Source organism: Ranitomeya variabilis, chromosome 8 (assembly GCF_051348905.1).
Source record: "Ranitomeya variabilis isolate aRanVar5 chromosome 8, aRanVar5.hap1, whole genome shotgun sequence".
Lineage (NCBI taxonomy): Eukaryota > Metazoa > Chordata > Amphibia > Anura > Dendrobatidae > Ranitomeya > Ranitomeya variabilis.
This window is the reverse complement of record NC_135239.1, coordinates 26,031,420-26,058,701: the sequence shown is the minus strand read 5'-3', so window position 1 is coordinate 26,058,701 and position 27,282 is coordinate 26,031,420. Positions and strand designations below refer to the sequence as shown.

General features: G+C 43.6%; 2 protein-coding genes across 5 annotated transcripts in view; one reads left to right on the top strand and one right to left on the bottom strand.

The window, feature by feature from the left end:
- PTPRF (protein tyrosine phosphatase receptor type F) overlaps positions 1-27,282 on the bottom strand; it is a 1,035,200-nt gene that overhangs the window by 414,120 nt on the left and 593,798 nt on the right. The window lies entirely within an intron of this gene.
- Positions 1-27,282, top strand: part of LOC143787438 (uncharacterized) — a 49,513-nt gene that overhangs the window by 20,773 nt on the left and 1,458 nt on the right. The gene's annotated exons all lie outside the window — the stretch shown is intronic.

The following is a 27,282-nucleotide window of genomic DNA, read 5'->3' as shown; positions in this document are numbered from 1 at the left end:
GCATCTATAGTAAAAAGTTGGTCACACTTGTCAAACGCTATGTTTGACAAGTGTGACCAACCTGTCAGTCAGTTTTCCAAGCGATGCTACAGATCGCTTGGAAAACTTTAGCATTCTGCAAGCTAATTACGCTTGCAGAATGCTAAAAAAACGCAAAAAAAACGCAAAAAAAAAAATGCGGATTTCTTGCAGAAAATTTCAGGTTTTCTTCAGGAATTTTCTGCAAGAAATCCGCAACGTGTGCACATACCCTTAAGGTTTGTGCTGATTAGAGTGGTGGTCCAGTGCAGATAAGTTATCAGCTATGCACAGCATAGGTAAAACCGGTGGGGGTGCAGCCGCTAGGACCACCACTAATTAGTAGAACGGGAGAATTTTATTCCTATTAGGCCGGTTTCACACGTCAGTGGCTCCGGTACGTGAGGTGACAGTTTCCTCACGTACCGGAGACACTGACACACGTAGACCCATTAAAATCAATGCATCTGTGCAGATGTCATTGATTTTTTGCGGACCGTGTCTCCGTGTGCCAAACACGGAGACATGTCAGTGTTCGTGGGAGCGCACGTATTACACGGACCCATTAAAGTCAATGGGTCCGTGTGAAACACGGACCGCACACGGACGTTCTCCGTGTGCAGTCCCTGTGGCGTGCAGGAGACAGCGCTACAGTAAGCGCTGTCCCCCCCACATGGTGCTGAAGCCGCGATTCATATCTTCTGTGCAGCAGCGTTTGCTGCATAGAAGATATGAATAATAGTGTTTAAAATAAAGATCTATCTGTCCGCCGCCCTCCCACCCCGTGCGCCCCCCCGCTGTTCTGAAAATACTCACCCGCTTCCCTCGTTGGCTGTCGCTGCTTCCTGTCCTGGCTGCGCCTTCTACTGTATGCGGTCACGTGGGGCCGCCGATTAGAGTCATGAATATGTGGCTCCACCTCCCATAGGGGTGGAGCAGCCTATTCATGACTGTAAATGAGCGGCCCCTCGTGACCGCATACAGTAGAAGGCGCGGCCAGGACAGGACACTGCGAGGGAGGCGGGTGAGTATTTTCAGAACAGCGGGGGGGCGCACAGGGGGTGGGAGGGCGGCGGACAGAAAGATCTTTATTTTAAACACTATTATTCATATCTTCTATGCAGCAAACGTTGCTGCATAGAAGATATGAATCGCGGATTCAGCACCAGATGCTGGTACATGTGGTACCCAGCACGGTGCGTGTGGTACCCAGTGGGCACACGGGCGGCACACGTGTGCCGCAAGTGTGCCACACTGATGTACACCAGAAATGTAGGGGCACACGGACACGGATAATTCTGGTACCGGAATTATCTGGACGTGTGGGACAGGCCTTAAATGCAGTGGTGGTTCACAAGCTCGACCATCTTAGCAAATCCCAGCAGCGCATGGCAGGTGCGCTGGGCGGATTCATAAATCTGCAGCTACACACAGTGATTGCAGACTTATCTATTTGGACTGGACAACCCCTTTAAATTATATCTTTGGGTTATATGATCCAACATTTTCTCAAGTTAGCACCATTTTTGTTTCTATTACCTCTCATGGTTATCTGTGATGATAACCTTAGAAACATATCAGACATAAAGCTCCTTTAAAAACTTTGGTTTCAGGGGCGGACATACCATTAGTGCAAACTGTGCAGCCACAAAGGGGCCCATTCCACCTCCAAAGCAGATAAAATAGTTCATGATGATTTATTGTGCTGCAAAGGGCCCATATATTGTTCTTGAGGGCAGCACGGTGGCTCAGTGGTTAGCACTGCAGCCTTGCCGTGCTGGAGTCCTGGGTTCAAATCCCACCAAGGACAACACCTGTAAGGAAGGAGTGTGTATGTTCTCCCCGTGTTTGCGTGGGTTTCCTCTGGGCACTCCGGTTTCCTCCCACACTCGAAAGACATACTGTACTAGTAGGGAATTTAGATTGAGAGCCCCATTTGGGAAAAGCGATGATAATGTGTTGGCGCTATATAAATGAGATTATTATTATTATTCTTGCACAGGGGCCTCTCCTGTCTTTGTTCCAGTTTGGTTGCTATTATACGTTGCATCTAAGCCAGGCATGCAGCTGCTGAGTTTGACTGTAAGGGTATGTGCACACGTTGAGGATTCCATTGCGGATTTTTCCGCGCGGATTCTGCAGAATCTGCAGGTAAAATGACCTGCCTTTTACCTGCGGCTTTCACCTGCGTTTTGACACCTGCGGATTCCTATAATGGAATAGGTGTAAAAGACTGCGGATTCTGCACAAAGAATTGACATGCTGTGGAAAATAATCTGCAGTGTTTCTGCGCTGAATTTTCTGCAGCATGTGCACAGCGGATATTGTTTTCTATAGATTTACATGGTACTGTACATCGCAAGGAAAACTGCTGCGGATCCGCAGGGCCAAATCTGCAATGTGTATACATAACCTTACACAGGTGCATGATTTGCAGGAGAATAGCTGAACATGAGTGGCTGCAGGTACAGCTAGCATTGAGCAACTTGTACCAATAGCACCTCTAGGTGCAGCAAAGACATTAGCAGTAAACAGCACATGGTACTTGTGAACCATAAAGTCCTCTTAAAATTTTACAGGTCAATATTAACTATAAGAAAATGGCAGCAGCTTGTTTAACCATGCAGTTTCCAGCCTCCTCATAACTACTCAGTTTGTGTCTTGACAGTAGTGATATATGCGTTCTTTCCACCTATTTGTCGCTAATTTATAACATGGCGTTTATGTAGATTAGACACATCTGCACCAATTACCAGCTTCATTAGCCTGGACATTACCTACGGTATACGTGGCCCAATGTCAATCTCCGGCCTCATGGTGGATTGCATGTTGTAATGGAGATCCAAACAATGTCACATCATTTTCTGAATCTGCTCAATCTGTACATATATTTTGTGGTTATTCCGCTAATTAACCCATAGAATCTCTCCATCTGGTTGGTGATCAGATGTTCTCCATCTCCCATTCATCTACTGACATGTTCTGTTGTCTAGACTCCTGTGACACATCTACTACCTGTAATAAATTAGATGATTAAAGAGCCCCAGCTTTGTCTGGAAGAGCATGAAGATTTATAGGTAGGTAGCGCACCATAAGGAGATGTCACCTATATATCCAACCTCATAAATAGTGGCTTCATGTAAGAATAAACACATCATTATTCGGTAATAGGCATATATTGCTCACGTCGCCCCAGTCACTGCTTCTCGACAGTCTCACAGGTGGCGGTGATCGTCGACTAGACAGTTTTAGTAAGTTAAATTGGCAATTATCAGCTGTCACCTCTAGAATAACCTTAGCACGTTTTATTTATCCCCGTATGCAATTTGATACATGACAAAAAAAGAAAGAAAAAAGTAGATAAATTGCTCTTCATAACATGACTAGAGATTGCTTCTCATTTTAAGGCTATTGCACACAGAGAGACAACGCAGGAGTTAATGAACAGTTCAGAAAGTCATTAAGGGCCAGGAGAGTAGAGGGAGAAGACCATGCAAGGTCATGCCGAACTACAATGTCAAAATAGTGAGGACAACTTAGTAACACTTTAGCAAGAGATAGGACTAGTCCAACCCTTCACCTAACACATCCAGTGAGAGCTGATAGCTGGCACCAGCACTGTGTATCCAAACTATTTCCTGCTCATAATCTGCAGAACTGAGCGCTCACATTGTAGGGAGTTATTACATCGGGTGCACAAGCATTAGACAGACGGCAACTGTGAGACTGGGATATCTGTTCGATTCAACATTAGCATTTCAGTTTATAATGTTCCTTTGTAGACAGATCGTTATTTGGCTACTAAATTATTCTTTATGCCTGATATTTCTTAGATGGACAAGTCTGTAGGAAGGCCTCATTAAAGGGAAGGTGTAAGGGAAAAGTATAAAATCAGTACAGTAACATTAGTCTAAACCTGCAATCCACAGGAGTGTCTCTACATAAAGAGTATAACTTCTAGGTATTTTGATAACAGGAACTCAGAATCAAGGAAGGTTGCCCAGAGAATTCAGAGGTGTCAATGATAAATGTAAGGTTATATACATGGGAAGAAGGAATCAATATCACCATTACACACTGAACAGGAAACCACTGGGTAAATCTGACACGGAGAAGGACTTGGGGAAGCTAGTTAATGATAAACTTACCTGGAGCAGCTAGTGCTAGGCAGCAGCTGCCAAGGCAAACAGGATCATGGGGTGCATTAAAAGAAGTCTGGATACACATGATGAGAGCATTATACTGCCTCTGTACAAATCCCTGCTTAGACCGCACATTGAGTACTGTGTAAAGTTTTGGGCACCGATGCTCAGGAAGGATATAATGGAACTAGAGCGAGTGCAAAGGAGGGCAACAAAATTAATAAAGGTGATGAGGGAACTACAATACCCAGAGAGATTAGCAAAATTAGGATTATTTAGTCAAGAAAAAAAGACGACTGAGGGGAGATGTAATAACCATGTATAAGTATATAAGGGGACAATACAAATATCTCTCCGAGAATCTGTTTATAACAAGGAAGGTGGCGGTCACAAGGAGGCATTCTCTGCGTCTGGAAGAGAGAAGGTTTTTCCACCAACATAGAAGAGGATTATTTACTGTTAGGGCAGTGAGAATCTGGAATTCCTTGCCTGAGGAGGTGGTTTATGGCGAACTCAGTCTAGGGGTTCAAGAGAGACCTGGATGTCTTCCTTGAGCCTAACAATACTGTATCTTACAGTTATTAGGTTCTTTAGAAGGATGTAGGTCTGGGAATTTATTCTGACGGAATATAGGCTGAACTAGATGGACAAATGTATTTTTTCGGCCTTGACAACTATGTTACTATGTAATTGTGACACCTCGGCCTGGTGAGCCAAGCTCCTAAGTGTGGGTAGATGGTCATTGCGGCCAGGACGGATATTTCCTACTTACTATACAGAGATGGGTGCTTGGGTACACAAGGTATTTCAAAATGCAAAGTGATCGCCCCTAAATCCAGTAACAGAAAAGTAATTTTAATAATATAATCTAGGCCGTCCTTGAAACCTGAGCCCAGGACCAGGTATATAAAAGATGGGTCACACAATGAAAAGGTGTCACATGTTGGGGTCGGCCTGAGCTCAATGTGATCCATAATCTATTTCTCCCTCCCTCAAGGAAACAGAATCATAACTTTAGATGGAAAAGTTTAGGTATTTCTGTTAATTTATCTTTTTATTTTATAAATGTTTTACATATTTGTTTGTTGCTATATTTTTATCTTTTTACACCTTTTCTCGTAAGTACTGAATTTTTTATATTAACCCCTTCATGACCTTGGGATTTTCCGTTTTTCCGTGTTCGTTTTTCGCTCCCCTCCTTCCCAGAGTCATAACTTTTTTATTTTTCCATCAATATGGCCAATGTGAGGGCTTATTTTTTGCGAAACAAGTTGTACTTTTGAACGACATCATTGGTTTTAGCATGTCATGTACTAGAAAACGGGAAAAAAATTCCAAGTGCGGTGAAATTGCAAAACAAGTGCAGTCCCACACTTGTTTTTTGTTTGGCTTTTTTGCTAGGTTCACTAAATGCTAAAACTGACCAGCCATTATGATTCTCCAGGTCAGTACGAGTTCATAGACACCTAACATGACTAAGTTATTTTTTATCTAAGTGGTTGAAAAAAATTCCAAACTTTGCTAAAAAAAAAATAAATTGCGCCATTTTCCGATACCCGTAGCGTCTCCATTTTTCATGATCTGGGGTTGGTTGAGGGCTTATTTTTTGCGTGTTGAGCTGTTGTTTTTAATGATACCATTTTGGTGCAGATACGTTCAGAAACTGAAGTAAAACCGAAAATTATTGCACCGCAGAATTAATGGAAAACCAAAGGTGTTTCTGCAACTGCAGATTTGCGGTTTTGAATAACCACTTAACTGCTAGATCTGAATATACCATAAATGCGCTCCCCTTCTGAAAAATCCCTATAAAATACTGCTGACCCTGGAGCTTTATGGTTCATGAATGTAACGCCAGCGGGAGAATGACAATTACACAGACAAAAAAAAAAAGATGGAGGAAGTGATAGAGAAATGCAACAGCTCCTGTCACCTGTAATGAATTTAATTGATGCTACCCAGAATGTGGAAAACCAAAGTAACTGTGAAATCACTGAATAGACTTCACACAAGACTAAACCATTTTTGATTCTAGGTGAACAGACGGTAACATATTACATCAGTTATATTCTTATACAAAGCAGAACTTTTATTTGACTCCAGCAAAAATAATTGTCCCACAGATCGACTTCAGTGTCCTTGGACAACAGAAGTTATAAGAAGAGACTGTCAATAGGACAATGAGTCTCAGTCCTAAAATGTTTAAGAACTAGGAAGGATGACCTTCATGAACTGGTAACAATGAATGCTATGACGTTATTGTGGCTGATGGATAATGGATATTTTGGTTGCAGAGTGGGAATCTAGCCACGGTGTAACCAACACTACACATTGCTACTCTCGAGGCCAAATTGGCTTCATGATGAGACTGATTGTCAATTTTGTATGACACTAGGATTTTCTATATATGTCAACATATGATGATGTATGAATATATTTTGATTACAAAACTGGCTGCCAATACTGGAGGGATGAATCCAAAATCAGTCATTCTTATTATTATTATTTATTGTTATAGTGCCATTTATTCCATGGCGCTTTACATGTGAGGAGGGGTATACATAATAAAAACAGGTACAATAATCTTAAACAATACAAGTCATAACTGGTACAGGAGGAGTGAGGACCCTGCCCGCGAAGGCTCACAATCTACAAGGGATGGGTGAGGATACAGTAGGTGAGGATAGAGCTCGTCGTGCAGCGGTTTGGTTGATCGGTGGTTACTGCAGGTTGTAGGCTTGTCGGAAGAGGTGGGTCTTCAGGTTCTTTTTGAAGATTTCGATGGTAGGTGAGAGTCTGATGTGTTGTGGTAGAGGGTTCCAGAGTAGGGGTGATACGCGAGAGAAATCTTGTGTGCGATTGTGGGAAGAGGAGATAAGAGGGGAGTAGAGAAGGAGGTCTTGTGAGGATCGGAGGTTGCGTGTAGGTAAGTACCGGGAGACGAGGTCACAGATGTATGGAGGAGACAGGTTGTGGATGGCTTTGTATCTCATGGTTAGGGTTTTGTACTGGAGTCTCTGGGCAATGGGGAGCCAGTGAAGGGATTGACAGAGGGGAGAGGCCGGGGAATAGTGGGGGGACAGGTGGATTAATCGGGCAGCAGAGTTTAGAATAGATTGGAGGGGTGCGAGAGTGTTCGAGGGGAGGCCACAGAGCAGGAGGTTGCAGTAGTCAAGGAGAGAGATGATGAGGGCATGGACTAGGGTTTTTGCAGATTCTTGGTTGAGGAATGAACGGATTTGTGAAATATTTTTGAGTTGAAGTCGGCAGGAAGTGGAAAGGGCTTGGATATGTGGTTTGAAGGAGAGATCAGCGTCAAGGATTACCCCGAGGCAGCGAGCTTGTGGGACTGGGGAGAGTGGGCAGCCATTTACTGTAATGGATAGGTCTGTTGGGGGGGTCGCGTGAGATGGGGGAAAGATGATGAATTCTGTTTTGTCCATGTTAAGTTTCAGAAATCTAGTGGAGAAGAAAGATGAAATAGTGGACAGACATATCTAGATCAGTAGCGATTTCATACTGATCAGAACAGACAGAAAATATACCAAGTTGCTACCATATAGAGGGATGTGGAGGCAACAGACGGCAAACCCCACAAAAATGGCTTAGTCAAACATATTTCCTTGGGATGTAAATGAGAGGTCTCTGCTGCTGTGACAACAATAAAAATATGACTACTGGCAAATAGGAGTGTCCTTTGGTGAATATACAGCATATTTTTCAGATTGTTAGATGCACTTTACTATAAGATGCACCCCAGTCTTAGACAGCAGAAAATAGGATACATATATTTTCTATTAGTTGAAGAGGTTGTCCAGTCTCAGTTGCTATATTCTCCCTTATAAAATAACAACAACTTATACTCACCTCTGGTTCCGGCGGCATTGCAGCAATGACGGCACTGGCTTCCAAGGGGCTGTGGTGACCTTACTATGCCAAGGTCATGCGAGCCCCAAGAGTCAGTCTCGTCGCTGCTGGAACGACACTGGCACCAGAGGTGAATTTAAACTGTTATTATTTTATAAGGGGGAACACAGCAATTGAGAGGGAGGGGAGGTTTGTGTAAAGAAGTGGAGGGGTCAATATCACTACATTTAATCCACTAGGCTAGAATATGGAGGTAGCAGATCTATTGGCAATGTTTCTCTTCTGCAGCCTGTGCATTATACACGTATAGCTTGACATCACACGCAATGTGTACACTCTGCAGAGTCCAACTATACACAACACTGCTGAATGCGCAGTACATGCTCACTCAGCTCTGCTACATACACACCCAGCTGTGCTGCATACACACATAGTTCTGCTATATACACACAGCTGTTACATCATCAAACCTTACACAGCTCTGCTACAATACACATCTCTGCTACATCACGAAAACACACTTTTTTTCTTGCTAAAGAGTGCTTATTTTAATCCAAAAATACAGTGCTTTAGATTGACGTAAGCATTCAGTAAACATTTGGCCAACAACTATTCTTCCAGATCACCATATGTATGCAAGGTTCGGCTGACCATGCATGTGTTGTCAATGAAGACAGGATAAAGAAGCTGTCATAGACCTCTGGCGGCTTGCGAACAAGCGATCAGGTATGTTGAATTTCAACCTGATACATCCTTACTGATCTTGATATAGGAAGAAAGTAAGTCAGCCAAACAATAAATACACATTAAAAGTTGGGTGTAGCCAGCATTAGTCTAATATGCAAGTCCACCTTAACACTGAAGTCCTAAACAAAAAAACGAATTTCTCATACTTGCTTTTAGAAATGGGAATGTCAAGCAGAATGTCCTTAAAAAGCAGAATGTCCTTAAAAAGTAGTTGTGAAATTACTAATTTCTAAAGCTGAAAAACAAATGGGACAGGTATGTTAGTATCTTTTTATTACGATATCATTATTATTATTTTAAGATCACTATGGGCCCATTTTTAAAATAAAATCCTATAGTGGATCCTCAGGGTACGTCCTATTATCCACCACCCTCGGATCCTTCAGACGGAACATGAAAACCCATCTCTTCAGGAAAGCTTACAGTCTGCAATAACCATTCTGCTGTCTCCCCACCACCCGAGCTGCCGTCTCACCACCACCTGAGCTGCTGCCTCACCACCACCCGAGCTGCCGCCTCACCACCACCCGAGCTGCCGCCTCACCACCACCCGAGCTGCTGCCTCACCACCACCCGAGCTGCCGCCTCACCACCACCCGAGCTGCCACACCGATGACCTTCTGTCTCTTCCCCATTATCCCGTAGAATGTAAGTCCGCAAGGTCAGGGTCCTCTCCACTCTGTACCAGTCTGTCATTGTAAATTCGTTTACTGTAAATTATATCTATAACTCTGTATGTGACCCCTTTCTCACGTACAGCACCATGGAATTAATGGTGCTATATAAATAAATAATAATTGTGGGCAACCCTATTAAGAACAGACCATTGGATCTCTTATCTCTATACGTCATTCAACCATAAATCCGCAATTTATCTTTAATCTTGAAGTTTGGGCTGGCACACTTTTTTCTTTTCTCTAATGTCCATTTTTCCTAATCTCATCTCCTACTAAGTACCATCCATACTGTAGTTGGCCATCTATGGCTTTATCTCTAGTATTCCTCCTCATTTACCATTACGGGCTAGTTTTACTTGTGCTTATTTGAAAATATAGAAAATGATTAGGGCTTGAGACAAGACCAGAGACTTTTTCCTGGTACCATCAATTTGATGCAGCAATTATATCCATTTCACATGTGGAAAATAAATAAATATACAACAAACAGAGAGAAAATGCCTTTAAAAGCTGCAGAACAATTTGCTTTCTAAAATAATGTCAGCGCTGGAGACGTCTGTTCCACAGGAGAGAGGAGAGAGAGCTATGGAGAGACTTTATTCTTCATACAAATTGGTCTGAATGCTACTAATCTAGGTTAGCGTTTATCTGGAGGGGCCGGTTCTCTTCACAACAATCTTTTTATTCAGGGAACACATCCTGACATGACAGGGAGATCTTTTCCTCCACCTCCTCCCTCCTCATCCAAAGGAGATATCTCAGCAGGAGGAAAAAAGCACTTTATTTTTGGTGCTGATAACATTAATCTTCTTAACCCGTTCAAAACCTCTAGTATCTGGGCAAACCTTCCGACACTGACTAATATAAGAGATTAAGACTATAGGCTATCAGGGCATCATGATGGCAGGCACCACTGGCTCAGGGTTCAATTGCCAAACAGGTCAACATTTACAAAACATACATACGTTCTCTGAATAATGAGCATTTCCTCCAGGTTGGCCACGTAGGTGTAATAGGGCTGATTGAGGATGTGTGGGGGGCAACTTCAAGGACATGTGAATTTTTTCAGCATTCTCCCTCAGACAATAATATAAGAGTGAATTCTACAGGTATTCTCCACTATGATGGGTGGATGCAGAGGGGTATTTGAGCATGAATGACACCAGCATGTTGAAGTGGTAGCATTTTCATTTGCTTTTCTATTACTAGTACATGAACCTTCTTACTTAATTACTTGCAAATTGTCTCTTCAGAGAGGAAGAGGACTAGAACTCTAGTGCCACCTAGTAGCAATCCTAACAGTCAATGTCGACCCTTTAACGAGCCTTGTCACATGACTTAGGATAAAAGCCAAACCAGAATCTCAATTTGCAGACACTGTGTTTCGGGGTACTGACCTGTTGTGATTCGGTTTGTGGGCTCCCCCGGTGGTCTCTTGTGGTACTGGTGTCCTGCAAGCTTTGCCTTCTCAGTTCACCTGTTCCTATCAGGATGTGGGAGTATCCTATTTAACCTTGCTCCTCAGTCATTCTAATGCTGGCCATCAATGTATCCAGAGTGATTCTGTTGCATGTTCCTGCTCCCAGTTTTCTGCTCAGCTAAGTTGGACACTTTAGTCCTTAAGTCTATTTTTGTATGTTTTGTCCAGTTTGCACTTATGTGAATCTCTGCAGCTGGAAGCTCTTGTTGGGCTGAAATTACCACTCCAGTGGCATGAGTTGTCACATGAGTTAAGGTAATTTCAGGATGGTGTTTTGAAGGGTTTTGCAGCTGACCGCGAAGTCCTCTGTTGTATCTTTCTGCTATTTAGTTAGCGGGCCTCTCTGTGCTAAATCTGCTTTCATACTACGTGTGTCTTTTCATCTGCTCTCACCGTTATTATATGTGGGGGGCTGCTATCTCCTGTGGGGACATTCTCTGGAGGCAAGCCAGGACTGTGTTTTCTTCTACCAGGGGTAGTTAGTTCTCCGGCTGGCACGCGGCATCTAGAGACAACGCAGGAATGCTCCCTGGCTACTTCTAGTGTGGTGTGTAGGTTTAGCATCGCGGTCAGCTCTAGTTTCCATCACCCGAGAGCTTGTCCGTTTATTCTATGCTTCTGATGTTTCCTTGCCATTGGAAACCATAACAGTATGGCCAGCCCAAATGTTTAATCTATAGGCTGAAGCAGGAGAGAAAAGGAACTGTGTGAAACCTTTTTTGTTTTTGTTTTTTCCTTCCTCTGAAGTTGCACTTCAGCTCTAATTGCAGTCTCCTGTTTTCCTCTCCTCTTAACCCCTGAATGGCTCAGACTTTATCTGTTGAAATATGGATCCCCAGAGTCTGGCTACCAATTTGAATAATCTTGCCTCTAAAGTTCAGAATATACAAGATTTTTTGTTACATGCTCCTCGGTCTGAACCTAAAATTCCTATACCGGAGTTTTTTTTCTAGAGATCGATCTTGTTTTCTAAATTTTAAATACAATTGTAAATTGTTTCTTTCGCTGAGATCTCATTCTGCTGGAGATCCTGCCCAGCAAGTAAAAATTGTTATTTCTTTACTGCGGGGTGACCCCCAAAATTGGGCATTTTCATTGGCACCAGGGGATCCTGCGTTGCTCAATGTGGATGCGTTTTTTCTGGCTTTGGGGTTGCTTTATGAGGAACCAAATTTGGAGATTCAGGCTGAGAAAGCCCTAATAGCCCTCTCTCAGGGGCAAGATGAAGCCGAAATATATTGCCAAAAATTTCGAAAATGGTCTGTGCTTACTCAGTGGAATGAGTGCGCTCTCGCAGCAATTTTCAGAGAAGGTCTCTCTGATGCTGTAAAAGACGTCATGGTGGGGTTTCCTGCGCCTACTGGTCTGAATGAGTCCATGACAATGGCAATTCAGATTGATCGGCGTTTACGGGAACGCAAACCTGTGCACCAGTTGGCGGTGTCTTCTGAAGAGGCACCACAGAGTATGCAATGTGATAGCTTTCTGTCCAGAAGCGAACGACAGATTTATAGGCGCAAAAATCATTTGTGCTTCTATTGTGGAAATTCTACTCATGTTATATCAGCATGCTCTAAACGAACAAAGAAAGTTGATAAATCCTCTGCTATTGGCACTTTGCAGTCCAAGTTTATTTTGTCTGTAACTCTAATTTGTTCGTTATCTTCTATTGTTGCGGATGCGTATGTGGATTCTAGCGCCGCTTTGAGTCTTATGGATTGGTCCTTTGCCAGGCGCTGTGGGTTTGATCTAGAGCCTCTGGAAGTTCCTATACCTTTAAAGGGTATTGATTCTACACCATTGGCTAGTAATAAACCACAATACTGGACACAAGTGACTATGCGTATGACTCCAGACCATCAAGAGGTGATTCGCTTCCTTGTACTGTATAATCTACATGATGTGTTGGTGCTGGGATTGCCATGGTTGCAAACTCATAACCCAGTCCTTGACTGGAAAACAATGTCTGTACTAAGCTGGGGATGTCAAGGAAATCATGGGGACACATCTTTGGTCTCTATTGCTTCATCTATTCCCTCTGAAATTCCTGAGTTTTTGTCTGATTATCGTGAGGTTTTTGAGGAATCTACTCTTAATTCTCTTCCTCCTCACAGAGATTGCGATTGCGCCATAGATTTGATCCCTGGCAGTAAATTTCCTAAGGGTCGTCTATTCAATCTGTCTGTACCTGAACATGCTGCCATGCGAGAGTATATTAGGGAGTCCTTGGAAAAGGGACATATTCGTCCTTCTTCGTCTCCTCTTGGAGCGGGGTTCTTTTTCGTAGCTAAAAGCGATGGTTCTTTGAGACCTTGTATTGATTATAGACTCTTGAATAAGATCACAGTCAAGTATCAGTATCCTTTGCCATTGCTGACAGATTTATTTGCTCGCATTGAGGGGGCGAAGTGGTTCTCTAAGATTGATCTTCGCGGTGCGTATAATTTGGTGCGAATTAAGCAGGGGGATGAGTGGAAAACCGCATTTAATACGCCCGAGGGCCATTTTGAGTATTTGGTGATGCCTTTTGGTCTGTCAAATGCCCCTTCGGTCTTTCAGTCTTTTATGCACAATATTTTCCGTGAATATCTGGATAAATTTATGATTGTGTATTTGGACGATATCTTGATTTTTTCGGATGACTGGGAATCTCATGTTCAACAAGTTAGGAGGGTTTTTCAGGTTTTGCGGACCAATTCTCTGTTTGTTAAAGGTTCAAAGTGTGTTTTTGGGGTTCAGAAGATTTCTTTTTTGGGGTACATTTTTTCCCCCTCTTCTATTGAGATGGATCCTGTGAAGGTTCGGGCTATTTGTGACTGGACGCAACCGACTTCTCTTAAGGGCCTTCAGAAATTTTTGGGCTTTGCTAACTTTTATCGTCGATTCATAACTGGTTTTTCTAGCGTTGTCAGGCCTTTGACTGATTTGACTAAAAAGGGTGCTGATGTTGCAGATTGGTCTCCTGCTGGTGTGGAGGCCTTTCGGGAGCTTAAGCGCCGTTTTTCTTCTGCTCCGGTGTTGTGCCAGCCTGATGTTTCTCTTCCTTTTCAGGTGGAAGTTGATGCTTCCGAGATTGGAGCGGGGGCGGTTTTGTCGCAGAAAAGTTCAGATTGTTCAGTGATGAGACCTTGTGCGTTCTTTTCTCGAAAATTTTCGCCCGCCGAGCGAAATTATGACGTCGGTAATCGGGAGCTTTTGGCGATGAAGTGGGCATTCGAGGAGTGGCGTCATTGGCTTGAGGGTGCTAAACATCAGGTGGTGGTCTTGACTGATCACAAAAATTTGATTTATCTTGAGTCGGCCAGACGTCTGAATCCTAGACAGGCGCGCTGGTCGTTGTTTTTCTCCCGGTTTAATTTTGTGGTTTCGTATCTGCCAGGTACTAAGAATGTGAAGGCGGATGCCCTTTCTAGGAGTTTTGAACCTGATTCCCCTGGTGATTCTAAACCTACGGGTATACTTAAGGATGGGGTGATATTGTCTGCTGTCTTCCCAGACCTGCGACGTGCTTTACAAGAGTTTCAGGCGGATCGGCCTGATCGTTGTCCGCCTGGTAGATTGTTTGTGCCGGATGAGTGGACCAATAGAGTCATCTCGGAGGTTCATTCTTCTGCGTTGGCAGGTCATCCGGGAATTTTTGGTACCAGAGATTTGGTGGCTAGGTCCTTCTGGTGGCCTTCCCTGTCTCGGGACGTGCGTACTTTTGTGCAGTCTTGCGATGTTTGTGCTCGGGCCAAGCCTTGTTGTTCTCAGGCTAGTGGGTTGTTGTTGCCCTTGCCTGTTCCTAAGAGGCCTTGGACACACATCTCTATGGATTTTATTTCTGATCTCCCTGTTTCTCAGAAGATGTCCGTCATTTGGGTGGTGTGTGACCGCTTTTCTAAGATGGTTCATTTGGTGCCCTTGCCCAAGCTGCCTTCCTCATCTGAGTTGGTGCCCCTGTTTTTTCAGAATGTGGTTCGGCTGCATGGTATTCCGGAGAATATCGTTTCCGACAGGGGATCCCAGTTTGTGTCCAGATTTTGGCGGGCGTTTTGTGCCAGGATGGGCATTGATTTGTCTTTTTCGTCTGCATTTCATCCCCAGACAAATGGCCAGACGGAACGTACTAATCAGACCTTGGAGACTTATTTGAGGTGTTTCGTGTCTGCTGATCAGGATGACTGGGTCTCCTTTTTGCCGTTGGCTGAGTTTGCCCTTAATAATCGGGCCAGTTCTGCCACTTTGGTCTCCCCTTTCTTTTGCAATTCAGGGTTCCATCCTCGTTTTTCATCTGGTCAGGTGGAGTCTTCGGATTGTCCTGGAGTGGATACCATGGTGGATAGGTTGCATCGTATTTGGGGGCAGGTGGTGGACAATTTGGAGTTGTCCCAGGAGAGGACTCAATGTTTTGCTAATCGCCATCGTCGTGTTGGTCCTCGTCTTCGTGTTGGGGACTTGGTGTGGTTGTCCTCCCGTTTTGTCCCTATGAGGGTCTCTTCTCCTAAGTTTAAGCCTCGGTTCATCGGTCCTTATAAGATTTTGGAAATTCTTAACCCTGTGTCTTTTTGTTTGGACCTCCCAGCATCCTTTGCTATCCATAATGTCTTCCATCGGTCATTATTGCGGAGGTATGAGGTACCACTTGTGCCTTCTGTTGAGCATCCTGCTCCTGTGCTGGTTGAGGGTGAATTGGAGTACGTGGTGGAGAAAATCTTGGACTCCCGTGTTTCCAGACGGAGACTTCAATATCTGGTGAAATGGAAGGGCTACGGTCAAGAGGATAATTCTTGGGTTACAGCTTCTGATGTTCATGCTTCTGATTTGGTCCGTGCCTTTCATAGGGCTCATCCAGATCGCCCTGGTGGTTCTTGTGAGGGTTCGGTGCCCCCTCCTTAAGGGGGGGGTACTGTTGTGATTCGGTTCGTGGGCTCCCCCGGTGGTCTCTTGTGGTACTGGTGTCCTGCAAGCTTTGCCTTCTCAGTTCACCTGTTCCTATCAGGATGTGGGAGTATCCTATTTAACCTTGCTCCTCAGTCATTCTAATGCTGGCCATCAATGTATCCAGAGTGATTCTGTTGCATGTTCCTGCTCCCAGTTTTCTGCTCAGCTAAGTTGGACACTTTAGTCCTTAAGTCTATTTTTGTATGTTTTGTCCAGTTTGCACTTATGTGAATCTCTGCAGCTGGAAGCTCTTGTTGGGCTGAAATTACCACTCCAGTGGCATGAGTTGTCACATGAGTTAAGGTAATTTCAGGATGGTGTTTTGAAGGGTTTTGCAGCTGACCGCGAAGTCCTCTGTTGTATCTTTCTGCTATTTAGTTAGCGGGCCTCTCTGTGCTAAATCTGCTTTCATACTACGTGTGTCTTTTCATCTGCTCTCAACGTTATTATATGTGGGGGGCTGCTATCTCCTGTGGGGACATTCTCTGGAGGCAAGCCAGGACTGTGTTTTCTTCTACCAGGGGTAGTTAGTTCTCCGGCTGGCGCGCGGCATCTAGAGACAACGCAGGAATGCCCCCTGGCTACTTCTAGTGTGGTGTGTAGGTTTAGCATCGCGGTCAGCTCTAGTTTCCATCACCCGAGAGCTTGTCCGTTTATTCTATGCTTCTGATGTTTCCTTGCCATTGGAAACCATAACACTGACCCTTGTCAGTGCAAAGTGGAGATCTGGTTTGGCTCTTATCCTAAGTCATGTGACAAGGCTCATTAAAGGGTCGACATTGACTGTTAGGCTTGCTACTTCCAATAGGTGGCACTAGAGTTCTAGTCCTCTTCCTCTCTGAAGAGACAATTTGCATATTTCCCAGAGGAGCATTGCGGCTTTAAGTCTCCACACCTTGACATGCTTAACATGTCACTCTCTGCAAGAAGAAATGTACTTTTTGGATCCCGGTCAGACGCCTCTCAATCAGCCAAACCAGATCTCCACTTTGCACTGATGAGGGGCAGTACCCCGAAACACAGTGTCTGCAAATTGAGATTCTGGTTATCTTTTATCCTAAGTCATGTAACAAGGCTCGTTAAAGGGTCGAAAATGACTGTTAGGATTGCTACTTCCAATAGGTGGCACTAGAGTTCTAGTCCTCTTCCTCTCTGAAGAGACAATTTGCATATTTCCCAGAGGAGCATTGCGGCTTTAAGTTTCCTCACCTCGACATGCTTAACATGTCACTCTCTGCAAGGACAAACGATACTTCTTGGATCCCTATTTAATTTCTTAAAAATAAAATTGTGGAATCTGTCCACAAATTCTGCCATTTGCTTTGAGCCCAAAAATGCAAAATTACCTGCAGCTATTTTTCCCGATTCAACTAATTTGGATGTAAGAAAGTTATTTCAATTTGTGATATGTTCCCCCATCACAGCTTATCTTTGGGTAAAACAAAGGATCATGCAGGTGAAATCAAACTTTTGTCAGATCTCTCTTTTCCTAACTTTTAGGTAGCATCATTCTATATTACATAGATTTTCAATGGGATCTACTGAAATAGGTGGATCCATTGATAAACATTTAAACATTTGAATATATATGACCAAGATAAAAGAAAAAGTTAGGACAATTTTGTAATATAAAGACATGACTGTAATGGTGTTGTAACATTAATTAAATTGATACCTTTTGTGCAGAAATACACTTTATAGTTCTTTCTTAAAGGGAACCTGTCACCCCCAAAATCGAAGGTGAGCTAATCCACCAGCATCAGGGGCTTATCTACAGCATTCTGGAATGCGGTAGATAAGCCCCAGATGTATCCTGAAAGATGAGAAAAAGAGGTTAGATTATACTCACCCAGGGGCGGTCCCGGTACGATGGGGGTCGTGGTTCGGTCCGGGGCCTTCCATCTTCTTACGATTACGTCCTCTTCTTGTCTTCACGCTGCGGCTCCTGGCGCAGGCATACTTTGTCTTCCCGGCACCTGCGCACTGCAGTACTTTGCTCTGCCCTCAACAGGACAGACAAAGTACGCCTGCGCCGGAGCCGCAGCGTGAAGACAAGAAGAGGACGTCATCGTAAGAAGATGGGAGGCCCCGGACCGCAATGCCCATCGTACCAGGACCACCCCTGGGTGAGTATAATCTAACCTCTTTTTCTCATCTTTCAGGATACATCTGGGGCTTATCTACCGCATTCCAGAATGCGGTAGATAAGCCCCTGATGGTGGTGGATTAGCTCACCTTCGATTTTGGGTGTGACAGGTTCCCTTTAATCAAATTTGAAGTTTTCTGCTAATCAAATATCGGTGCAAAGGGGCAGGATTGTGCACTGGATCTTCTCCACCCTGTCTATGGTTCCCCAGCCCCTCTACTGCCCTGGTCATTACATGACCTGCCTCCTCTGCTTGAAATCTCAGTGGTGACCTGTCATTCACAATCTGGAGACAGGTGGAGGGGCTGGGGAATCACAGACATGGAGAAGACCCAGTGTACAGACCTGCTCCTGTGCACTGACATCTAATTAGCAGAAAACGTCAAATTCTGATTAAAGAAGAACCACAAAGCAGATTCATTCACCAAAGATATCAATGTAATCTGCATTATAGCACCATTACAGCCATGTCTTTACTTTACCTTTACTTTACAAAATCATGCTGACAAATTCTCTTTAAGCTGCATTGATCATAAGTAACAAGTAAACTATTTAGAAAATTAGTAACATTACTCTTGTGTCTTTCCTTGCCTTGTTTGCTCTGTTTTGTGTTATGAAGATATTGGAGGGTTGAGAATAGTGATGAGAGAATGTGCTCGGATAAGGTGTTATCCGAGCATGCTCGTGTGCAAACAGAGTGTCTTCAGCGTGCTCGAAAAATGTTTGAATCTCCACGCCTGTGTGTCTCGCGGCTCTTTGACAGCCGTAACACATGCAGGGATTGCCTAACCAACCGGCAATCCCTGCTTGTGTTGCAGCTGTCAAACAGCTATGAGACATGCAGCTGCAGGGGCTAGAACATATTTTTTGAGCACACCGAAGGCACTCAGCACACGAACATGCTCGGATAACACATATTACTAGTTGAGAAGAGTTACCGTACCCTTGTGAGCAGGGAATGGGGCTAACCTGAGCTGGGGCCCATCCTATTTATACTAATTGTAGAAGCTTCTTTTAAGCCACATATGAAATCTGGTGTGAAACATCCAAATTCTGCACACGCAACTATGTTTGCACAGTAGTACAATAATATCAATATGATGTCACATCCGAGCTTAGCTGTAATTAGTGACCTTAAATTTATTTAATAACCCCCTCAATCCTGCTGAAAAAAGGCTGTGGAGGGCAGATATTTCTTAGGCGTGAAGTGCAGTAATTTGCAGTGAGCGGAGTGACAGATACTTGCATGAGCTCCTGAAGTGTTGGATCAGAGTGTCCTGCTGTGCTCCTTCCTTGCACAATGCTGAACAAAACCATAGAGAAACCTGTCAAATACGATGATCAAATGAGAGAACAATATGATGGAAGCAGAGCGCACGGTGGTGGCAACAAGCTCATTTTACAGAAGAGAGAAACAAACAGGATGAGATGATGTGGCGGGTATAGCATGACTCAAAGACCGCTCAGATAAAACACACACCGGGGGTCATTATGAGCTGCAAAGAATGTTCCAGAAAATCATATGTTCCACTGCACACATACACCACTTTGTGTTCAACACACATAACGCAGACGCTGCTGCTCATCCTGCTTTACTTTATAATAATTCTCTGAGCTGGATGCATATATTACCATATCCAATCACAATCACAGAAAGGCTCTGTGCACACGATGCGGATTTTGCTGAGGATCCGCAGCAGTTTCCCATGAGTTTACAGTACAATGTAAACCTATGGGAAACCGAAAACGCTGTGCCCATGCTGTGGAAAAAAACATGCAGAAACACAGCGGTTTACATTCCGCAGCATATTAATTCTTTGTGCGGAATCCGCAGTGGTTTTACACCTGCTCCATAATAGAAAACCGCAGGTGTAAAACCGCAGTGGAATCCGCACAAAAACCGCGGTAAATCCGCAGTAAATCCACGATAAATCCGCAGGAAAAACGCAGTGTTTTTGCCCTGCGGGTTTATCAAATCCGCTGCGGAAAAATCCGCAGTGGACCATTCTACGTTTGCACATACCCTAATACTATCTTCTTACATGCATATTTTACAGAAATCTCACTAATAAAGCAACTTTACATGGGGGTGGAATGGCTTTTTGGCAATATGGTGCCAGTTTAGTTTAAAGCAGTAACATGTTGGAACTAGAACAAGTTCAAAGAAGAGGTACGAGGATGGTGAGTGGACTGCAAACTATGTCCTACGAAGAACAGTTAAAGGATCTGGGAATGTTTAGCTTGCAAAAAAAGAAGGCTAAGGCTGGGTTAACACTGCGTTAGTGTGACCCATTTAACGGACTACATTACACCGCGGCATAACGCGGTGTAACGTAGTCCGTTAACGCCGCCATTGAATGCAATGGCGGACGCATCGCTAGCGCACGCTCACAATGGGCGTGCGCTAGCGATGTGCCGTCATTGAGTGACGGACCCTAGACGCGGGCTGCAGCGTTTCCGGTTCCGTCACTGCTAGCGCAGATAGAGCTAGCAGAGCTCTATCTGCGCTAGCGGGATGCAAACGCCGGCACTTGCGCTAGCAGCAGCCCGTTAGCGTATGTGCTGAACGGGCTGCTGCTAACGCAGTGTGAACTTAGCCTTAGAGGAGACTTAATAGCTGTCTACAAATATCTGAAGGGATGTCACAGTGTAGCGTGATCATCGTTAAGATACAGATTATATATTACAAAACACTTTTAGACAGTGAGGGTGATCAATGAGTGGAACAGGCTGCCATCAGAGGTGGTGAGTTCTCCTTCATTGGAAGTCTTCCACCAGAGGCTGGACAGACATATTTCTAAGATTATTCAGTGAATCCTGCATTGACCAGAGGGTTGGACATGATGATTCAGGAGGTCCCATGCAACTCTAACATTCTGTGATTCTATGTTGGGAGAGTCTGCTTGACCCCTGAAAAAGCCATCTCCTGTGTGTGTCCCTTTCGCTATGCACCAATTCACCTGGGTTTATTGCAAAGTGCTACTACTCCCTTCCTTTGGTAGAAAAACTGTAGGGGAACAAAAGCGCACAAGATCATTGGGTGATACCCTTTTGGGTATAAGGAAAGTAAAAGGAAGGTGCTCACCTGAGCAGGTTGTGTGCAGGCACAGCTCCATGCCTGAAGATATCATCTGCTGCTGCCTTATGGCTGGGGAATAATCTCCTCCAGAATAGTTGACAAATTTGGATGATGAAGCTGGGGTCCTAACTTCAAATCCCACCAAGGACAACATCTGCAAGGAGTTTGCATGTTCTCCTCATGTTAGCGTGGGTTTCTTCCGGGTTCCTCTCACATTCCAAGGACATACTGATAGGGAATTTACATTGTGAGCCACAATGGAGACAGTGCCAATAAAGTCTGTAAAGCGCTCTGGAATTAATGGTGCTATATAAGTGAGTAAAATGAAAAAAAAAAGTCACAATAATTATACTGTGTCGAAGTTATGAAGACTCTTTAGGACCAAGATGAGTTGAATGACTTATTTCCACGAGTTTCACATCTTTTTCAAGTGAAAATTAAAAATTGCATTTACTCACTTCGTTAATGATCTTTTGATAATGTATTATATTTATGTATTATCTGTAACTGTGTTGCATCTTTTTTAGGTAGCAGTGAAGCCACATCCCCAGTCAGCCAAGTAAAAAAAAAGTTTGTAAAGCACATCATAAATATGTAATTAAAGGTATTTTTGGTAAATTACAGCTTAATTTGCTTGATACATATGCCAGCCCCATTATATTAGAACCAACAATGGAAGGGAAATATCAAAAGTACAGAATATGGTGCACATTTATTTCTCTCCATTTTCTGGTTTGTTTGTTTCCAATAATTTATTGATTTTTGTAAATGGATGAGAGGAATTGTCCACTGAAATATTAATATTTATATTGATGACAGTAGGCCTGAACAATGACAGGATCCCAATATTTAAGAGCTATTCTAGGAGACCTCACAGACTGCAGTTACAGATCGGGCATTCATTATCTACTGTTCATAATCCTATATTTTACTATATGAAAATGATGATTAACTGCACAACAAGAAGCAAAATAATGAATAAGTTAATAAATTGCATAAGGTCATAGAGAGATAGGATCATTTTTTGCCACTCAGGGTTCGTAATTGCTCTCACCAGTGGTTATCACATACGAGGACTGATAAGTCATTTATATAGGAAAATGCAGATTAAACTTGTGATATTTATACTTTTGCTGCTAAGGATCCCGGCTGTAGTCTCCCCAGACGAGCCTTGAATTGCGCCATTAATTTGTAAGTGCTTTTTTCCTGTTCTTTGATGGAATGCACATGTCCTTAAACAGTAAAATGCTTGCTGCCTTCAATCCCATGTGGGCCTGGGGAATTATCATTACACATATAATTTTACTAACATTTTACCAAAGTCTCCATCTGAAAAGCCTCTTCTCCATTTAGAGACACACAAGCAAGTTCTATACAGTAATATTAAAGATCAGAAATTATCTGTGATGCATTGTGAAGAGGCAAAGCTGTTCTTGCAGCAATGTCGACTCATTGGGAACTTTACAGATTCATCAGTTCAACAACAGAATTCTGGTATAAAACTGTCTGAAAGTTCGCAAAATCTTTAGCCCGATTTGTAGCTGAACCAAAATTTTACAAGTTTTGGCACTTTTACACCAGTCCGGTAAGCCAACAAATTCATCATACTTTATGCCACAAAGGCGGAGTAAATTATGGCAGAAATATACCAAGTTTTTGACTGGAGCTCATTTCTTGCGGTGGGGCACAACAGCTGAAATTTGTACCAAATTATTTTCTTAATGAATTTGGTGCATCTTACTCCAACACAATCTAACCAAGACTGGCATACATAAAAAAAAACAGTCTTGATGAATCAGGGACTAGGTTTTCAGCTTGAAACCATCAAGTACTAGCAACAGGAGGGAGCGGCAGCAATGTAAAGTGCTGGACGCTAAAAGTCCCATATGCATGAATCTATCCAGACCAGGTGACAATCTGATATGTACGATGGGGATCCTGACTCAGACGATGTCAGTGGGGGAGAAGGATGGAGCAGTTAGAATTAGAAAGCCCAATCCTTTTATTTCCCGTGCCCCCCCCCCAACGATAAAAACACGAGAACTCTGAGATGAGCCGGGCGATGAGGTGTATGTGTGATGTGAACATTCAAGTAGACAGTTTACATTCCTATGAAGCTCAAATGGAGACGACTTTCAGCTGCAGAGGTGATTTGGAGAAATCTGCTGCATGTAACAGCGGCAGTATTGAGAATGAGAAGTTACAAAATCTATCACTCTGCAATGTAAAGTGACTGACGCTGCAAATATTAAATCATGGTGGATACAAAGGCGAAAATCTGCAGCAATTTCTACAAGAAAATCTGAAGTGGAAAGGTCCTATGGTCACATACCCTTAAGCAGTAGAAGGTAAAATATCACAGACTAAGTAGGGCACAGGAGTGCAACACCCATATGTGCAATGGTGACTGAGGAGCAATGGCTGGGGATACGGATCGTGTTGTAGGCCCTTCAGATTTAGTAAAGAGAAGAACACAGCATACAATCACATTCCAGAGAACAGTGCAACTTTGAGGCTTTCCAGTCTTACTAAAAATATTTCTGGGGCAGAAATTGAGGATTTTAGCAGTGGTTTGTCCAATTAATGCTGGTTTCAAACAAAGTGCGATACACAGACTGAGCACGGGTCTCCTGAATGCCCATGAGCTGTCGAGTTTGGGTCAGGTTACCCGTGGCCGGGATGTGCATCCTGGTCCACACCTTGACGGCAAAACGCCTACAGTATGTGGGTTACCAACTTAAATGTGCACAAACCTGCACAAAACCCCGTAATTAATGAGATGTGCTGGCAACTAGTTCTTAAAGTCAACCTAATAGTAGATTCATGCTGCCCTAAGGACAAGCAGCAATGGCTGCATGCTATTTCAGGCATGTATGTTTTATTTAGAAACGCTTAGGCCATTGCAAACAAAACATACTTTTAAATTCCAGCTTAGAATCACGCATCTCAGATGATTAGTCTAAGAATCCAGTCAACGGCAGCTTCTCCCCTCTCTGATACCCAGAGCTGACAGGTCATCGATATGTGTGTAAAACAAGAGACCTGTCTAAGGGTGTGGGGTGTGGAGAAGTCATGAGGGACGGGCCTCTTGGATTAGCCATCCAGGATTCATAATCCAAGGTTGGATTTTCAAAGTGTATCTCCTATGAAATGCTGCAACTTTCTAGAGCAAAGCATACATGGTTGTAATATAGCGTCTGTTTCATGCTGTCAGTAATTTGGGAAGCATGAATCTCCTATCCCTTTCATTCATGGCCAACCTTGCTGAACAACAATCCCTACAACCTAGTAGAAAGTTTCTCCAAAAGAGTGTAGACTGTTATAGCAGAAAATAGTAAAATAGCTCCTGATTGTTGTTGCGACCGAACTGACGGAAGAACAGGACAGAGAGTGGACCCTCTGGGTCACGGCACTGAAGCTCCAATGGGCGAGCGAACCAGGGAGACCAACCCCTATACAGGGATCGTGAGGTGCAGGCCCGAGGAAGTCAGATACCGCAACAGCTGGAACCAAGAGGGACGGCTCAGGAAAGAAGCATAGAAAGGGAAGCGTGAAAATATGGATGACAGCAGAGAACCAGCAACAGGCGAGGCAGAGTAACCAGGACTGGTCAGAAAATGGGCCAGAAGAACGTATGGAGTGCACACGATAATCAGGCGTCATTGGAATGGTGGAGACGCCTGATATACCCTGCGCTGGATTCTGATTGGAACGCAGGGGCTGCTGGGAAAAGGCTGAGAGGATTAAACAAAACGAGTGCGCCCGTGCCCTAAAGCACCTGGAAGGAGCCGAGACAGACCGAAAAGACACCTGTAAAGGAGCACCTTGCCGAAGCCCCCTAGTGGCAGGAGAGGGAATTGAGGAACCAGTGAGAGACCTGGAGTGAGGAGGAGCCGACGGCACAGGAAGCCCGGGAGCAGCAGCAATGGAGGAGACGGCAGTGAGACGACGAGAGCAGCGGGGAGGAAGTAGAGCGGTGGACACAGCAGCAGGAGCAGCAGCGAGGATGGCTGTACGCGAGGAGGAGCCAGCGCGACGCCGGGAGAGGTGAGTAGGAGCGGCAGCATCGGCTGTAACAATTGTTGTCCGTGGTTTAAAATGACAGCGAGTTAATCAGGATGTGAGCCTCACGTGTCTACATACTTTTTCTCAGAGTATTTATTTTCACCTTCTCAAAGACATCATTGCACTTTAGCTCTTGAGCTATCCAAGTCTCTCACTCTCTTGGATTCATCTTAAATTTTGATAACAGAAAAAGAATTTTATGTCTTGGACAGGAGTGCAAGAAAATGATAACATTCCTTGCCAACTGAGGATTAAATCACAGTAAGAAGTTGTGTAAGAAAAAAGAAATAGTTTGGCAAGTCTCATGGAAGGCGGGGAGTTATCAAATAAGAGAAAATGTACAAAACTTATAACAAATGTATAGAGAAAATCCTTCAGCATAAATATCAGACAGAAGCCAAACAACAGTGCCGCACAGTACACCCGTACAGGCGTCAAGCAACAAGAAGTCACCTCCTGCTCCCCATGGATCTGTGTAACCATTTCCCAAATGTATACCCATTTTTCTGCCCAGTGAATTTTTTGAAAATGGAAAATACTAAATTGTACATGGTCATGGCATGAGGGTCTCACATGGGTATCGCTGCTCACTCTGCAGAATGCTGATGGTAGAAGCCAGGTGATGATTGCAAGAGTCTGCACTAAAATGTAACCCCCACGATCTAATTAAGTGATTACTTGATTAATTATGTGAAGTATTCACTCTTTATTTTGGTGTTGTTGGATAATGGTGAACATTGGAGTCTTTCAACAAATTATTCAAAAGTTCCATGGTTGCAGTCATCACCAAACACAAGACAAAAAATCACAATAATAATGCTTCCAAAAAGTTGCACATAGTTTTGTTGAAACAGATTTTGAGGTGGTTTTAACTCCATCTCAACTGCATGTCTGAATATACCCTAATGTGCATTTACAAGTAAGAATATTTAAATGATTTTCATCCAATCGGAACCCATATCAATAAAAATGTAACAGAAAGCAGTTTTGTTGTGCTTGAGTGCCATGTAGAGACCGGTCATGAAAGTTGCAGCAGCTTTGAAATTGATTATCAGGAATTAAATGGATTTTCCAACAATAACTTTTCCCTCCCAGGTTTGGGGCTGCATCTCCGTCACTGCCCGGGTCTTTGTTAATAAGTAGCAGTGATGACGTCATAACTATTTCTCATGTGACCTCTGCAGCTAATCATCAGGCTCAGTGGCTCGACTAATTTAGACGACAAGAGCCATTGAGTTCAATGATTAAAGGGAATCTGACAGCTGATACATGCAGCCTGAACTACGGGCATCACGTATAAGATACTGGCTGTATGATCTCAGCCATGTATGTTTGACTCTGAAATGCTGCGACTTTTCAAAAACATAGATACTTTAAAAGCCGCCAGGGATAGAGGCGCAATGTGGAGACTAGTCAGACAGAAGGGTCCCCGGTGGCTTCTCCCCGCCTGCTCCTCTTGAGTGACAGGTCTCTCCTATACACGCATACAGGGAGCGACCTGTCAAACGCTCTGACCTCCCTGCCCAACTAGTCTCCTTTGCAGCTTGTTTCCCGCCACAGCATTTCAGAGCCAAACATACCCGGCTGTAAACATACACCAATGTGATACATAGATAAACTGTCAGGTTCCCTTTAATTGCTGCAGTAAGTAGGGGTAATTTTATTATTTTAACACATTTCCTGCTCTTACACTGTTTTTTTTTTTAGTCATACTATCCCTTTAAGCAGTGCATAATGGCATTTACATTGCTCTACTATTTAGTCACAGTACAATATATTATTTTCATGTTGCTTGTATCCTGGTGGTGCCACTCTATAACACAGCTATTTAGGCAGCACTATGGAGGTATCATTGGGTTAATATTTGGTACTTTTATTTCACAACAAACTATGAAAAGGCTTTTATTCACACAAATTACATGACAGACAATAAAATCAGGAACACAGCTATACAAAATGCGACATCAACGCATTTCGGGTGACAGCCCACCCTTAGTCATGACTAAGTTCACAGTTCGTTGAGCTGGATCATCTTTAGTTCACGGTTGTTCCACGCAGCGTTTACGGGCTTCGAACACTTCTAAGATGTCTCTTATGGTGAGCTGTACCTAACTTTGCTTACAGTTTATGGCAGTATT